Source organism: Myotis brandtii, unplaced genomic scaffold, assembly GCF_000412655.1.
Source record: "Myotis brandtii unplaced genomic scaffold, ASM41265v1 scaffold583, whole genome shotgun sequence".
Classification (NCBI taxonomy): domain Eukaryota; kingdom Metazoa; phylum Chordata; class Mammalia; order Chiroptera; family Vespertilionidae; genus Myotis; species Myotis brandtii.
This window is the reverse complement of record NW_005370191.1, coordinates 944,975-962,588: the sequence shown is the minus strand read 5'-3', so window position 1 is coordinate 962,588 and position 17,614 is coordinate 944,975. Positions and strand designations below refer to the sequence as shown.

The window sequence follows — 17,614 nt, the reverse complement described above, 5'->3', positions numbered from 1 at the left end:
CCAAAGAGGCAAGAGGCCCTGCTGGGAAACCAGCAGACATTTCCCACCCCTTCCCAGCAATCCCTACCTGCCCTCTGACCCCCACCCTAAGTGCTGGGACAGTCACTAGGGTCCTTGCTGTCGTTCTCTAAGAGATTGGACAGCCCCTCCACAGAGCCCCAGGGAGCCCCACAATGTGAGCTCTAACAGAGGGACCCCAAAGGACAGTGTGGGCAGGAAGACCACGCAAAGCGCTGAACTCGGGTGGCCTTGGCCTCAATTTCTCATCTGGGAGTGAGGCGCTTGGCTCTGGAAAGCTCAGACCACCTGCCCCTGTGCGATGGGCTTGGGCTGGGAGTCCTGGCCTCTCGGTCCTCCTGGCTGGCCTGAGGCTCGGGCCCACCTCTCAGCCTCCTTGCTCTTCCTCAGCTTTCTCTTCTGTAAGACGGGTTAGCACAAGGACCAGGTGCTGGGTGCTCTGGCTCCCTCTGCCCTCTCTGCTCCTGACCTCCATCAGATCCACATGGACCCTGTTGTTACCCCTCCCTGTTCTTTACCAAGAAACTTTATAGAAAAAAGTGAGGCTCAGAGAGGGTGTCTTGCTCAAAATCACACAGCATGTGTGACAAGGTTGGGCCTAGTGGGTCTTCTGTCTCTAGGGTCTTCCTTGGGGACTTTCCCCCGAGCTGGGCGCTGCTTTCCTGATAAACGTGGCCACGTGAAGAGGACGGGTGGTGGGCGTGGGGTCCCAGTGTTCTCTTCACGCCAAGGACGTGGAGGAGCTCATCTGGGGCCTCCACCCACGAGATGCTGGGCCAGGGATTTCCATCCAGAGCTCACGTTAGCACCTGCTTATCCTGCTCTTCTCTCCCCGGGAGCTTTAAGATGCCGGGAAAATGGGAATGACTTAGTAATGAGTTCGTTTAATTGGATTTCCCCCAGGACTGGTATTCAGAGGTTATCGCTGCATGATGTACTGAGTGGCCCATGCCAGAGTTTTGCTATAGCATGTGCTTCTGTGTAGACATGTGTGTGTGTGTGCCCTCCACCTTCAGAAGTGCCACAAACAGCTCTTTATCCTGTGGGCACTCCGCTCCCGGCCCCCGCCCCTCACGCGAGGGAAACTGCGTCTGCAGCAGAGAGCAGGGCGGGCGGCTGCCAGCTGGGCCCAGCGAGGAGTTGTGTCTGGGATGGTGTGTTGTAACTGGCAGCCTGGCACATGAGTCACTGGCCAAATTAACTCGTTTCCTTTGGGGAAAATGTAATCAGTTATTGCACTCTGTTCCATTTTAGCAAATTAACTCGTTCAGTTTTTTATTTCTGTTTTTTAAATTTGGGGGGTGGGTGGGTACCGAGGGGGAGGAGGTCGGTAGAGGCGGAGGTGGATGGATCCGAGACAGCTGCTGTGAGAAGGCCCCGAGGGCTGGGAGGACAGACTGTCAGAGAAGATGTGGCCTCCGGTCCTGCTGGGCCCGGGGTGGGGTGTGGTGGTGGAAACACACATTTGAAGAACTTCATTGCCTACAAAGCACGTTTCCTAGAGACTTTTTTTTTCTGTGCCCTCCAAGTAGAAGAACACGATAGCTTCGTAGTGAGCCAGTGGCTGAGGCTTCTTGAGGTCTGAGCAGGACTCCTAGGACCTATTGTCCCATTGGCCAAAGACAGCAGTCCGGAAGCTCCCACCCGCCTGCCTGTGTGTGAATGACCACACTGAAGTCACGCACGGGCACTGCGGGGCCTCGCCCCACTTCCACTATCACCTCTACCCCAGGGCCAGGTATTGCAAACCCTGTTTCACAGGCGACGTGTCTGTCCTCTGAGAAGTACACAGTGGCACCAGGCCCCGCTCCCATCACCTCTCAGCACGGCCTGTGCTCCTTCCCCCTGAATGCTGGGGATACAATAGGTATTTGATCTTAAAGAGCCTGAGAGTGCCTAATGATTCAGACCCCTGGGGTCTCCCTGGAGGATGCTGTGGCCTTGTGGGCTCCCAGCTGGCCAATGACATCTGTCTCTGGTTGGGGCCTGGTGTACATCCTTCATCTCCTGGGAGGTCCACCCCTGTCTTGGTATCAGGCCCCATCATTGTGCAAGCCTTACCAGCTCAGGTGCTCTGAGAAACCTTCCAGACTATGCCCAGCCCACGTGCCTTTCTCTACCACCTCCCGCTGCTCTGTACCATGATATGCTAACCTTGGGTGCCAGATTTGTGTCCACCGTTGGCATGGTAAAATGTTGCAGCAGCCATGGGATATAAGTGAGATGGGCCTCCATCTGGAGTCGTCAGTCTGAGCAGAGGGTGAAGGTGTAATCTACGCCTGTGCATCCCTGGCCTAGTTTGGTCCAGGCAGAGGCAGCTGCAGGCAAGACCTGGGACACTGGGCCTGAGGAGCTGTGTTACAGGCCTTCTACCCAGAGCCTGGGTGCCAGAGGGGGACAGCTTACAAAGGGAAGCATCCCCCACCTTGGCCTACAGATGGGGTGTCCTGGGAGGGAGGACCTTCTTGATGGCAATGAGAAAGGAGCTCCTGTACAGTCTGATGTTCTCGTTGGTAGCAGAGAAAACCCTGAGCTCATGTGAGACACTCCATGGCACTTCGAACTGCTGCGTGAGCTTTTGGGAGGGCGGTCCCATAGTAGCGGGGGGGGGGGGGGGGGGTGTTGAGAGTCATAAAAATAGAACTTATTACAAGAAACTGGCTGATAAGGCCTAAGGAAATTCTGGATATCACAGTTATAAGGGTGACCATTTATTGAGCAGTTTATATAAGGTCTTCCCAATAAACTTATAATGTAGGTACAGTTTTTATGCCCATTTTAAAGCTAAACAAACTGAGGCTTTGAGGGCAATTGGTGAGTGGCAGAGCATTTAACAGCAAAGTTGCCCTTAGGCCCTGCACTGGCTGCCGGTGGCACGTGCCTGTGTCAGTCCATGGCTTAATAGCTGAGTCACCTCCCTAATGTAGCAAAGAGTCTCAGGGCTGGGCAAGACCCTTGGAGTTTTGGGACCCTCTTGGTTCCTGGCATAGGCCAGGCAACTGCAAAGTGGCTTCTAGAGACCCGATCTTCTCTGATGGTGCCCCATGTCCTGACGGCTCGCTGACCGCGGTCAGAGGGCAGGAAATTCGGGGCAGCCTCTCTGGCCAGGACGCTGAGAATGGTGCTTGTTCACCTTGACCACCACCAGGAGAAGCCCATGGACCTTGATCCTTCCTCAGTCAGCCCCCATGTGTGTGCAGCCCCCAAGCAGCTGGGCTGGGCCTCGACGCCAGGAGCTTCTTCTGGGTCGCCTGAGCCCTCTCCTGCCAGGAGGCCTTTACTTCTGCTGGACTCATTGTCTCATGGCCTCCATGGGGCTAACCTGGATGACCATCTCCTTAGAGAACAAAAAGAGGGGGCATTCTGCCCTAACCGGTTTGGCTCAGTGGATAAAGCGTCAGCCTGCGGACTGAAGGGTCCCAGGTTCGATTCTGGCCAAGGGCATGTACTTTGGTTGCGGGCACATCCCCAGTAGGAGGTGTGCAGGAGGCAGCTGATCGATGTTTCTAACTCTCTATCCCTCTCCCTTCCTCTCTGTAAAAAACCAATAAAATATATTTTTTTAAAAAGAGGGGGCATTCTGACTATCCTATAGGATACCTATGTATATATGTATGTATGTATATACATATATATACACACACGTAGAGGCATGTACACACATACACATGTACATAGGTACACACACACACACACACACACACACACCAAATGTTAATTGGAACTACCCCTGGGTCATGAAATTACCAGTGATTTTTAGTTCTATCTTTATGCTTTTCTGTATTTTCTAAATTTCCTATAATGGGCACATAATAGAAAAAGTAAAACCAAGAGCAGCTCCCCAACCACGGAAGGCAGTGGTCATGGAAGCCTTTCTCGGGCCTGAACAATGGCCCCCAGGGCTCTGCGTGTCTGAGCGGGCAGCTGGGGGCTGTGGGCGCGATGTGGGGTTGTGGGGTTGTAGGGGAGATGCGCGCTCTCAGGACAAATGCAGGAGCCTCCTGGGCCTTCGGGAGCACATCTGCAGGTGTCTGCAAGACATCTTGACTCATAGTTAACTGCAGCTCATATTCAATCAAGCAAGAAGCCCCCACATTGTCAGTGCTGAGGGGTGGAACCCACACTCTTCATCTCCCCTTTGTAGCAGCTGTCCTCTTTCCCACTGGCTGGATGCTGACAGCGGAGGCGTGGTCAGGGATGGGCAGTGTGGGTGTTCACAGCCCAGAAGACCAGCTTGGGACCCTCACCTCCTTTGGGGTGCTCATGGGCACTGTTATTTAGACGATGCGGCATCCAGGCTTGTGGGTGCTGGACTCCCTCTGTGCCCATCAGATGCCCGACTTTGTGAGTGGGCAGAGAGAGGGATGGGGTCAGGACCTCATACAGGTGCTGGGCCCAGGCTCTATTCCAATCGTGCTGGGTGTGTCTATAAGTCCCGCCACCCTGCAACCAAAGTGTCACAGCAGGGCAGAAACTGAAGTGGGCACCACAGGCCAGTCTGGTTAGTGTTTGTCATCAAGCCATTGGTGGGTGGTGTTAGTGTCACAGCAGGGCAGAAACTGAAGTGGGCACCACAAGGCCAGTCTGGCCGTTAGGTTAGTGTTTGTCATCAAGCCATTGGCGGGTGGTGTCAGATGATCAGAGCAGCGCAGAAGGGCCTTGGGAACAGAGTGGGCAATGGCTCTGTGTGGTTTATTCCTCCCGGGGGTGTCTGGACAGGCATGAGGGCATTATCGGTCACCACAATCCTGGGAGGGGGAACTGGCAGCTGGTGGGCAGGGATGCCCAGGACTCTACTGTGCCCAATGGGCCTGCTCTGGGAGGAATGGTTACTGCATCCCACTCAAATTGCAAATATCCCACCAGACATTCCAGTGGGTGAGAAATCTGTTCAAAATGACCTGGGCCTAGAACTAAAGTCTGTTTTACATATTAACATACAGCATTTTTTTTTTTTTGCACAATTCTAACATACACTGAATCTCCCAGGAATGCAGCAATAGTGGAAATTGAGGAGAGATTGTCCTTTGTTCTGTCACAGGATTTTACCAAGAGCGTTCACTGTTTCAGACAGTCACAATCCTGAACTCAAGGCTGCCCGTGGTATTTGAGTGGCCGATACAACAGCACGATGTCAGCCTGCATTGTGAAATGCCACATTGGTGGTGAGTATATGAACAGGTGCCCCAATGCCACTGCTTCATTTTGTCCTCTAGTGTAGACATGCCCAAGCATTTACATATTATTAAAATATTATTTGATTATAAATCACTCTCCTTTTATTTTTCCTTTATATACAGGTTAAGGCATTGCTATGTTAATGTGTAAAATTATGTATGTGGATAGGTTATATTAATGATGAACTTAATTTCTGGAGAGAAAAGGAGATGTTACAAAACATTTCTTTATTATTATTATTATTATTATTATTATTTATTGATTTGAGAAAGAGAGAGAGAGAAACATCAATTTGTTGTTCTACTTATTTATTCATTCATTGGTTGATTCTTGTATGTGCCCTGACTGGTGATCAAACCCACAACCTTGGCATATCTGGATGATGCTCTAACCAACTGAGCTACCTGGCCAGGGCACAAAGCATTTCTTATAGGAGGGGATGCTGAGTCTTAGAGAATGAGGACTACTGAGTCCTCCAATTCATAGATGGGAAAAATGGGTCCAGGAGGGCACAGTAACCTGCCAGATGTCACATCATGAATGAGCAGAACCAGGATTAGAACCCAGGTTTCCCAATTCCTGGCCCAGGGCTCTTTCTGCTCACTCAATAGCTTTTGATAGCCCTTCTCAGCTTCTTCTCTCATGACAACTCCATTCCCTGTTATAAAGGTGGATGAAAGATTTTTTTAAACCTGTGGACTTTTGTTTGTAATTTATGGAAACTTTCCAAACAGCCAGTGAGGCCCTGGGCTGTGTGAACCCAGCAGCTTGCTGATGTCCAGGGCCTCTCCCAACTGTACCAACCTGTCGCTCTGGCCAGACTCCTTCTGGGCCAGGCTGGGACCCGGGGGCGGGGCCAGATGACCTCCTGTGACCTCATCTAGCCCAGACACAATTTTCTTCCCTTCTAGATAGTTTTCTAATCACCAAGTGAATCTGAGACTGTCTATTCTTTCGACGACTACCTTTCAACTCAAGTTATGGTTTTATAAATAATATATATGGCAAGTCAGTGCTGGGGGAAGGACGCTCATTCCGCTCTGAAATATTTATGGCCCGGAGTGTCTGCTTACTTTTCTTCAGAGTCATTTTTTAGCACAGCGTGCGGGAGAGTGCGACAGCCCAGGGCATCGTCGGAGGCAGCAGCACGAATAGTCCTTCCAGCCTGACTGCTGGGCCTATCCATCCCATAGCCGACAGGGAAGATGGCAGCTCTGCCCAGGGAGCGCTCCCAAGCCCAGACCTCCTAAATTATCTCAGGGAAGACTGTGTCGGTGACAAGAAGCGGCGCCACTGCCTTTGAGACAGACATTGCTTTCCAGTGTGCAGTTTGAATAATAACAGACACTGCATCAGGCTTTTTCAAATAAGATCTTTACCTCTTCAGCCTTTCTGAGAAAGTGTGCATTATAGCTCTCACTTTACAGGTGGGGAAACTGAGGCTGAGAAAAGTTAAGGCATTCCTTGAGGTCATTCCATAACCAAATAGCAGTCTGGAGTTCTACCCAGCCTGGCTGACCCCTCATCTCAATCTTTTCTCCTAGACCAACCTGCCACCCATGCTGACCCATCACTCAACTGTAGCTGGGAGCTAGTGAATGGATTCCAGATCAGTTTCCATGGCAGTGCCTGCCTGTCTGCAATGTTTGAACTGCTGGGGGGCTTGGGTCTGGGAATAACAATCTGTGCTGAACAGCAGGCTTGACTCCCAAACCTAAGGCGATGGATGCATCCTTGCATATGCTTAAGTGGGGCCAGATGGGAGCCTGAATTGAAGAATGATGGTGCTGGAAGGACCCATAGAGTCATCTTATCTGACTTCCCATGTTACAGGTGGGAGATTAGGAGCATGACAAGGACTTGTCCAAGGCCATAGTTGGAACCTATTGATCACGATGGTCTATCTTGGAGTCCAGACTTGTGGTCAACCTCATCTCTCTCCTCAAACCCCTTTTCTTATAGGAGAAAACTGATACTTGGAAAGGGAAGAGCTTGATCAGAATCACAGGGGTGGAAGGATATAGAGCTATGTACTTCCTTGGTCTGGCTGTAAATCCACTAGTGAGTTAAATCATTTTGAGACTGCACTTGAGGAAAAACTTCCTGAGCATTTCTGAACCAGCTGACCATGAAGAAGGCTTTAGTTAATAAAATGTAGATTTTAATCAGTGATTGGGATTAAGTAGTGAGGACAGGAATATAGGGCAATTCCTATAGGAAAAAGGCACTTATATTTCTGAAAGTTGGTGACTCTAGGGCGGGCTGGCTCTGAGTCATCATCAATGTGGCGGGTGACAGAGAATGATTGTGAAGTCAGTGAATGACAACATTTCTGAAAAAGTCCAGTTCAATCTTGAGTCAGAAGGAACTGTTGAGCTGTCCTACCCTGGCTGCCTTTGGCCTTCCCCTGCCATAGGAACCCCCCCTTGTGGTAAATAGTCTTTAAAGATGGTCCCCACAATGAACCATGCTTCTTGGCATTCATGCCCTTGTATTGCCCCCTCCCTCTTGAATATGGGCTGGCCCTGTGTGCACCAATAGATTGTAGTGGACACAACTGAGTGACTTCTAAGGCCACATCAGAAGAAGTCTTTGCAGTTCTCACCTGTTTCTCAGGTAAGGCTTGCTCTGGGTCTGACTACTTTGAGACTGCCATAATGTGAGGAAGCCCAAGCTAGCCACATGGAGAAGTCTGGAGGGGAGACCGAGAGATCTGGCCAAGCCCCAGCTCTTCTAGTTATTACAGCTGTGGCATCAGACGTGTGAGTGAAGAAACCATTCTGGACTTTCAGCCCAGCTGAGCCTAGATGACTCCAGCCACTGCTTCCACCGAACTGCAACTACACAAGCAACCCCAGGCCAGAACCACCCACCCAGCTAAACCTGATCAACTCTATAGACCCATGAGAGAGATAATAATAAAAAATATAAAGCCATTATGTTTTAAGGTGACTTGCTATGCAGCAATAGATAACCAGAACACCTTGCATTGCTGATGCCATCTTGGCCTGGACCAGAAGTCCAGGGTGATGTGGAGATTTTAAAATCAGCCTTCTCACAAACAGGACCAAGCCAGGCAGCCTCTCAGAGCCCAGAGGTGGGTGTTTCTTCTGAGACAGCCTCTCCAAACCAGCTGAGGAGCCACTGAGAGCGTTTGCAGGGGACCTGTCGAAGGAGGACCTCACTGCCCTTCTCTCTGGACAGCCCTCCCTCAAGTCATTCACAGACCTTACCTCTGCCCTTGGTTTCTGATCAGCTCCCAAAAAGTGAGGTCACAAGGCCCCAGAGTGTCCCCGAGGGACCCACAATGGGCGGGAACAGGGCTGCTTCTAGGCCCAGGGCTATGCAAACAGTTGACTGGTCAAGACAAGATGAACAGACGTGAGCATGTCCAGATACTTGGTTAGAAATTTGACATTGCCATGACAACTAAGCTTTGAGGCATGGACTTGTCTCCTCGAATATGAAACAGTATACAATAAAACTGAGTATTGTCGACTTCTGAGATGTGTCACATTTGACCTGAGAAGCACTCTGGTCATATGCTGAGAAACCACTTGGTTAGAAATTTGACATTGCCATGACAACTAAGCCTTGAGGCATGGACTTGTCTCCTCGAATAGGAAAGCGTATACAATAAAACTGAGTATTGTCAACTTCTGAAATGTGTCACATTTGACCTGAGAAGCCCTGGTCATATGCTGAGGAACTGCATATTGTCCACGAGGGACATCTAGTTTCAGAGGCAGAGTTTGAGCTTGTACTGTACCTCTGTGCACCCCCCTCTGGGAGGAGCCAACCCAGGGGCATAAATGCCATTGGTGAGGGCAGTGTAGGCTGAGTTTCAGTCCCCGGGTTCACTCCCCTGGCACCGCAGCCGGGTTCTTTGTGCTGCACATAGATTGCATGACTGTCATGGCAGCCACGGGTGGAGGCTTGACCCTGCAGTAAGAACCTGAGCAGCCAACCCTCTCCTTCCTCCCTGAAGCTAGACCTTTGGAGGCACAGGGCTTGCCTCACAAGAGAAATCTGATTTCCTGTCTCTTAAGGAAAAGAGCTGAAGAATTCTAGGATTTTGCATGTCATTTTGTAAAACAAGCTGGTGGCATCAGATTTTAGAATCAGTGCCTTGAATTTCATGCACGAGACCTCCAGTTAGCAAATTCACTTAGAACAGGTTTTTTTGAAATATCTGAGGAAGAGTCAGAAAGCTCAGTGGACCCCAAGTACCAGAGACGAGGAGCCAGCTGGCATGGGTGTGAGATGCTATCACACTGTGACTTTCATTTGCATTTCTCCGATGCATTTGCATTGCCTTCTAAACTGGTTTTTACTTAAATAATTTAGTATAAAAACACAAACTCACAGGGGCCATACATTAAATATCTGCTGTGATAGACACTGTGCTTGGGGCTCTTATGACACAAACTCACCTTAATGTCATAACCTCAGTCAGGAGAGTGGGTGTGGTGGGCAGAATAATGCCACCGACATTAAGAGATTACCCTGCCTTATCTGTAATCACAGGGTCCTTTAAAGCAGAAGGGGAAGAAGTCAGGGTTAGAGAGAGATTTGAGATGCCACCTGCTGGCTGTGAAGGGGACTATGGCCAAGGGATGTGGAAAGTCCAAGGAAAAGATAAGGAAACATTCTCCCTAGGCTCTCCAAAAAGAACACAGCCCTGCTGACAACTTGAGTTTAATCCAGTGCAAACTTCTGATTCCAGAACTACAAGGTAATATATTTGTGTTCTTTTAAGCCACTAACTTTGTGGTAACTTGGTACAACAGCTATAGGAAATTACTACAATGGGGTTCAGAGAGGCTTCGTAACTTGCCCAAGATGGCACAGCATTGAGATCCAATCCCAGGTCACTCTGATTCCAGGGCCCCTTGCTGTTTCCTTCTGCTCCACACTGCCCCCTGCTGACACTCTCGGTGGCCTTGGTGTGAAGCTGGGGGAGGGGGGAGATCCAGGCACTGGGTTGCCTGAGGGAATGGAGAAGAGAAACACAAATGGAGAGAAGAGTCGTCTGTGACCCTGTTGGCCAAAGGTGGGCCTCCACTTTCGGCCATAGCTCTGAACAAAACACTGCCTCCAGGCTCCAGGGGTCATCCTGACCCCAAACAAGCACGGTTCACTGCAGGGCCAGTGTCCGAGACCAGGGCCCACCACCTGCGGGGATGTGTGCATCTGGGGGGTGGGAGGCCTCCTGCGAGTCAGTCAGTAGGAGAGGTGCAGGTCTGAGTGCCACTGCAGCACGTGGGAAAGGTGCTGACTTCCTCTGGGCTTCAGCCTCCTGATGAATCAAAAGGGGTGATAATGCCTACTCTCCATCGGGATCCCGCTGCCAATCCACGGCAGTCCCCTTTGTCCATGAATTTATAACGGCTGCCCGTTACTGCTTAACCTCATCCCAGTTGCCCTCCAGACTTGAGCTGAATGCTTCTTTGTAACTCCCACTGCATCTGTCTTGTGGGTTCAGATACCTCCCAGCGCCAGGATGGTTCCAAAGGACCCGGGACAGTGTGTCTTGTATTTGTCATGCTTTCACTCCTCCATTTTAACCTCAATGGGCACCTTTCCCATCCTTTCATCTGCACAGAAGAGCCAAAGAGCTGTTCTGGTCACACAGTGGGTAGAGCGTGGTGTTCGTCCCTGATCCCTCAGAAAGAAGGCTTGTTAGCAAACAGAGAGGGTGGCCAGCGCAGCTCCGCTAAAGGTTTCCAGTGGCAGGCCGCAGGGCTCTGGGCTGGCACTGGGCCTGGTCACTGGGCGCCTGACTGGGGATGAAGACATGGAAACTAGCTAATCAGATTTGCAGAATGTGCTGACTCGCTCCGGGGCTCCTAGGCACCCCGCCCAGGATGACAGTGCCAGGCACATTCCCACAGAGGTTGGGGTGTCTGCTTGAAGCTGAGTAGCCGGGGCCCACTTACTCTCCTTGGGAAACATATGACATTTCTGGGTTAGTGATTCATTTCATCTGGGACCTCAGGGTGCCCTCCCGACATACAATACAGTAGTCTTTGCAAGGAGCCCACAGGCATTTCTTCATTAAGTCCTGAGTGTCAGGAAGGCCACCCAGAATGGAGAGCTGGGCCTGGGCAGAATTTGGAGTTGGGTGCATTGGCTGGAGCCCCGGGAGGCTTGGGTGCGGCTGTGCCCTGCTGGCTGCCCTGCAGGACAGCAGACAGGGAGGCGGGCTGGAGCCGCCGCAGTGCACTCTGCCTGCAGGAGCTTTCTCGCCCACCTAGAGCCCAGGAGAAGGCTCCTACCAGGTGAGCTTCGTTCACGGCTGGGCCCTGCACCCGGTACTCGAAAGTCACCTTCCCGGTGGGGTCTTCCCTAGTCACCTTGTCTTAACTTTCACCCTCTGCCCCACCCCAGGCATTTCACGTTCCCTTTCTCGCCTTAACTTGTACCACCGTCTAGCCTATGATATATTTATTGTACTTATTTATCTTGTTTATTGCGTGCGTTCCTCCATAGAATATAACTCCATGTGGACAAGGACTTGTCCACTTCTTCACTGAGGTGTCCCCACCACCAAGCACAATGCCTGGTACAGGGTAAGGTACTCAAAACATATTTGCCAAATGAATGAATGAATGAATGAGTGAGTGAATAAATGAAACCAGGCCCCTGTATAGATGACTCTCCCTCTGAGGCACCAGTGAGGACTGGGTGGTTAAGGAACTGATGTTCTCACAAAGCAGCAGTGGCGAAGGCGCTTCTGGAGGCGGGCTATGAGCTGTGAGAAGCAGACAGGTCGAGCTCCAACTCTGGCATTTCCCAGCTCTGCAAACTGGGGCAGCTGACAGCTCTTCCAGTTCCTTCTTCCTCAAAATGGGGATGACACAGTGACCCGAGAGGCATAAAAGGCACAGAGGGGGTCCTTTTGGCTGGAGGTCCCTGAGGTTACTCATAGCTGGAGCACACTGTCCATGGCCTCTGTCCTGAAGGAGCAGAGGAGCCAGGAGCATGAGCCGGGCTTGGGTAATTGGCCGTGGGTGGAGGGTCTGGAGATCCTGGGGGAGGCATGAGTGGGAGGTGGGCAGAGTGAAGGGAGCAGGACCAGGAATCCCAAAGAGAAAGGTTGGGTCCCTGGAGGTAGACTCTGGGTGGAGATTGTGTGCAGGAAGTTTAATGGGGGTGCTCTCAGAATCAGCACCTGGGAGAGAGGGACAGCAGCAGAGGGAGAGGGAGAGCTACAACCAGACCTCAGAGCTGGAGCTGGGTCTTTGCAGCCCCGCACCCATCACTCACAGACACAGGCTGCTCCAGGAAAGGGCCAGTCTCGAGGCCTCAGGTGGGAGGGCTCTCTTCAGAAGAGGGTAATCCCATCACCTTCCCATCACCAGCAGTTGGGGATAATCCTTCAGATTTTAAGGAGACTTTGGGTGGGACAGCAGAGCGTCCACTGCAGTGGGTCATTAGGGCAGAGCCAAACTCAGCTGTCCTAGCTCCACTGTGGCCACAGGGCCCCCAACCTTTGACCTTTGTGACCTCTAGCTGTGGTCCTCCTGTTCCCTTTCCATTTTTCCTCTTCCCCTCGATCCATCCCCCACCCGCACCCCCATCTTTTCTAGTGGCATCTGCAGGGCCCCAGGTCCTCAGCCAGAATGGCTGAGGAAAAGAAGCAGGGGCTGGGAGGGGTGGGAGTGTGAGGGAGTGAGGGAGGAGGGGGAGGCTGAGAGTAAGAAAGTGGAACATTTTGTGCAGGTCAAAGGGCAGAGAGTATGGCTGAGGAAAGTGGGTGTGAACTGGGGGCCTCCCAGCTCTGCTGCCTGCGGAAATCCTCCCTCCCCTCTGGTCTCCAGCTTCCTCACTTGCATGGCGGGGGCTGGGGCGTGGGGAGCACAAAGGAGGTGTGGATGGGAAAAGCATGAGCACCTGTAGACGGAGTCAGCATGTGCGCACTGGTGTGTGCAGGAGCCAGCAGTCTCCCTGCTGTGCTGCCAGGAGCTGCACCTTGGAGTCCTGTCTCTGGGGAGTGGAGAGCTGGCCTCCTTCCCTGGAGAATGGAGGGGGTGCTGGAATGGCCCCCAGGGCAGCGGACGTTGGTCCTTCTTGCCCCAGTGTTGAAGCCCATGGAGGACTCCTGGCGGAGGGAGAGTGGGTGACTATGTAGCTGGAGAGCCTTCTCACAGCCAAGCCCAGGAACAAAACCCTGGGTCCCCCCAACGCCTGCACAGCCAATCCAGGGCTGATGAAAACAGCAATTATGAGCTGTGTTATTAAAGGCTGCAGGATTTTAATTAACAATGGAATCACCTGGTGGTGGGATCCGGGGAGGGAAGGGATAATGATGGATTGCTGGAAGGCGGGCAGGGCTGTTGTTTCAACTTCTCTCGGCCCCTGGTAGGTCTGGAAGGCAGTGAGGCCAGCTTTCCAATCTCTAATGAGGAGCATTCGCAGGTGCTCAGGGCCAGGTTGGCCAGAGGTGTGTGTGTGTGTGGGGGGGTGCTTTTAAGGGGCACCCTCCAACCCAGGGCTGCAAGGTGCGGGTGCAGCTGAGAAAGGGGTTCAGAGATGGGTATTGGCAGGCAGGGCCAGGAGGGGAAGCCCAGCAGAACCCAGGGGTCCCCAGCTACAAGGTGTATTAGAAAGGAGGTTATGCTCCCCACTTTAGTCTCCAACCAGAGCCCCAGAATCTCCTGGGGCCCCTTATATAGCTGATAACCAGGTCCCGTCTCATGAGTAAGTTAGCAAGTATACTGACCACATTTGAGTTTCAAAACCAATGAATTTGAGGCCATTGGTTTTCAAACCTTTTTTTTTTTTTCCTGCCTCAGCAACCCTTGCTTCAAATGAAACCTTACCAGGAGGGCAAATGAACCCAACAGATCAACACCAGTGTGCTCGGTCAAGGTAGGTGGGGGAGGGGAGTCTAAACCCCTGGCCCTTGCCCACTCAAATCAGCAAACAGCCTCAAAGATTCGTTCAGACAAGTGCAATGTCTTTCCCATCTCCGACACCTTCCCCTTCTCCATCCAGCACCTGGGCAGTCCAGAGTGGGGCCCAAACCTTCAGAACTGGGCAGGTTAAGGCAGGCAGGAGCTGAATTTCTGCCATTTAAGAAGATTTTAAGCCAGGAAGGACAAACCAAAAGGAGTTTTCTGGCTCAGGGTAATGAAGGCAGGTTCTGGAGTCAGACTGCCTGGGTTCAAGTCCCAACTCTGCCATTGGCTTTCTGGGCAATGTTGGGCAAGTTACTATACTTCCTAAGCCTCAGTTTCCTCAGCTGTGAAATGGGTATGTGGCAGGATGCTGAGACCTCTCCTCAAAAGGCAATGTCATCACCCCACCCAGTCTGTCACCTTATAGAATGTTCTGGAACTCTTGTGAAGAACAAGCATCCACATGGGCCAAGCCCTTAGGACCGAGCTTGTTAGGTAGTAAGTAGTCAGGAAATGTCTGCTATGACTGCCTAGGCCCTAGGGGCTTGGATGTCCTCCTAGGACAGACCAACCCAGAGTCATCTGACAGAGCCTATGTATTTAAATCCTCAGCTGGAGGTGTTTAAATCCTGCCTCCAGCACTTCCCACTTGCGTGATCTTTGGCAAGACACCTGCCCCTCGGGCCCACCTCCAGGGGGATGTCTGAGCTTGAAATGAGACGGCATGCCTAATCCAGTGGGCCGTTCTCAGGCTGCGTCGTACTGGACTTCCAGTAGCACTTGACACAACTGACCTCTCTCCTCCTGGAGGTACCTTCTCCACTTGGCTTCTGTGACCCTGTGCTCTTCTCCCCTCCCCTGGCTACTCCTCAGCAGCTCCTGTGTGGGCTGGATGGACGGGCTTCAGGGCGTGGCATTGTCTGGGAGGACAGGCTGTTCTTTCAGCCCCACCTTGGTAGTCGGGGTAGATGGGTAATTCTCTTAGTTTTTCTGGCTCAGGATCAGCTGTGGGCAGATCTTTGCTTTGACTTCTCCTTTGAGGCCTGGATTGTCTCTTTAGTTCAGCTCTGATGTTCCTGCCACCAGCAGCTCTCTGGGTCCAACTCCTGATCCATGTTCAATAAACGTTTATTAAATCACCAACAAGAGCAGGTGAGTCAGCTCAGATAGCTCCTAGAACATTTCCTGGCCCCATAAACGTAAGTTCCATGGGAATACCTGGAAATGGTGCCTGGAGCCAGGGTGTCACCGCATTGTGACAAGCAGCAGTAACACTGTTTACTAAGCACTTTCATAAACGTCATTATTTGCTAAGCATTTTTACATTATTCCACTTGGTCCTCTGAGCTGGTGTTTTTATTTCTGTTTTATAGATGAAGATCCTGAAGCATAGAGATGTCGACAGACCATTTGCTCAAGCAGCCCTACCCCCTGAAGATGTATTTAAAGAATCGGACAAATAATTATTTGTGTATGGGGGACACAGCTTAGTACTAAAATGCTAGTCAAAAATTGCATGTAAATTGGAAGGAGAGTGATTTAAATTAAGGAGTTCAGGGGTCCTAATATTTGTCAGGAGGAGGAAATAAATTAACTTTAGGATTTATTAAGTGCGCATGTTAAAATAAGTAGCATAATGGCTAAAAGAATAGGCATATAATATATAACTGAAACAAATGGGAGTGAGGTGGGAAAATAAAATGAAAAAAAGAGATAAAAGCCCTAAAAATCTCAATTACTCTTGGTGGATGTGTTATTGTTCAGAAAATATTCACTCTGTCTTCCCACCTTCCCATGAGAGGAGTTTAGTTCCCCACTTCATTGTTGTTGAGCTTGACTGCGTGTTTTAGCCAATGGAATGTGAGTAGCTGTTAACACAGGGCTTTAAATGTCCTCGAATAATGTGGCTTTGTCTCATGTGCTTCTGCCTCTGCCACCTGCCCCAGAAACCCTCGCTGCTTCAGCCTGGTCCCAAGGAGAATATTCTTAGACTATACCCACAATATGGAATAACAAAAAGATCGGGCAGAGCTGTAGCCTCAGATCTGAGAATGAGAAATACATTTTGTTGTTGTTAATCCTCATCCAAGGATATTTTTTCCATTGATTTTTTGAGAGTGGAGGGAGGGAGGAAGAGAGAGAGAAGGGAGAGGGAGAGAGAAAGAGAGAGAGAAACATCAACGTGAGAGACACACACATCAATTGGTTGCCTCCCACATGAGCCCTGACCTCGGCAGGGATCAAACCTGCAACCCAGGTACATGCCTTTGACTGGAACTCGAACTCGAGACCCTTTGATCCAGGGGCCAATGTTCTAACCACTGAGCAACCAGCCATGGAAGAAAAGCTTTTTTTTATAATCCTCTGAGACTTTGGCATTGTCTGTTATTCAGGATTATTGCAGTAATATTTAATCAATGTACAGATCAAAAGAAGACAAGAAAAGTAGGGGAGAAAAAAAGCAGAAAAGGAGGTCCAATAAGAAAACATTATAAGATGTTAATAAATCCAAATTGATCACTAAAATATAAATGGACTAAACTCTCTAAAAGATAAAGATAAAAGGTAAAGTCATAGAAGAAACCATAGGCAGCAAATTCTCAGACGTATCTTGTAGCAATATGTTTACAGATACAGCTTCTAGGGCAAAGGAAACTAAGGAGAAAATAAACAAATGGGACTACATCAAAATAAAAAGCTTCTGCACAGCAAAAGAAACCATCAACAAAATGAAAAGGGAGCCCACTGCATGGGAGAAGAACATATTTGGCAATGATACATCTGATAAAGGGTTAATATCCAAAATATATAAGGAACTCATACAACTCAACAAAAGGAAGATAAACAATCCAATTTAAAAATGGGCAAAGAACCTAAAGAGGTACTTCTCCAAAGAGGACATACAGAAGGCCAAGAGACATATGAAAAAATGCTCAAAGTCACTGATCATCAGAGAGATGCAAATTAAAACAACAATGAGGTATATCTCCTCACGCCTGTCAGAATGCCTGCCATCAACAAATCAACAAATGACAAGTGCTGGCAGGGATGTGGAGAAAAGGGAACCCTAGGACACTGCTGGTGGGAATGCAGACTGGTGCAATCATTATGGAAAACAGTATGGAGTTTCCTCAAAAAATTAAATATGGACCTGCCATTTGACCCAGTGACCCCACTTCTAGGAATATATCCTAAGAAACACGAAGCACCAATCAGAAAGAACATATGCACCCCTGTGTTCACAGCAGCACAATTTACAATAGCTAAGATCTGGAAACAGCCCAAGTGCCCATCTGTAGATGAGTAGGTAAAAAAGCTGTGGTACATTATACCATGAAATACTATGCAAAGGCGTTACCTGGACGCAGAGGTGGAGCAAGGCCCGGGCAGGTACACAGGTCGGGGGAGAAGACATTGCTTTATGGCAAATTTCAGATTCCAACCTATCACGTCCCTTCCCGTGTGAGCATAGGTCACCTGCCCATCACCCCTTCGCTCCTTCCCGTCCTCACAGC

General features: G+C 50.3%; 1 long non-coding RNA gene across 1 annotated transcript; it reads left to right on the top strand.

The window, feature by feature from the left end:
• The first annotated feature begins 11,104 nt into the window (after positions 1 to 11,104).
• Positions 11,105 to 16,206, top strand: LOC106728291. The gene is made up of 3 exons (XR_001364569.1): positions 11,105 to 11,477; positions 13,995 to 14,070; positions 15,473 to 16,206. It is a non-coding gene; the product is annotated as an uncharacterized LOC106728291 (long non-coding RNA).
• Positions 16,207 to 17,614: the final 1,408 nt, after the last annotated feature.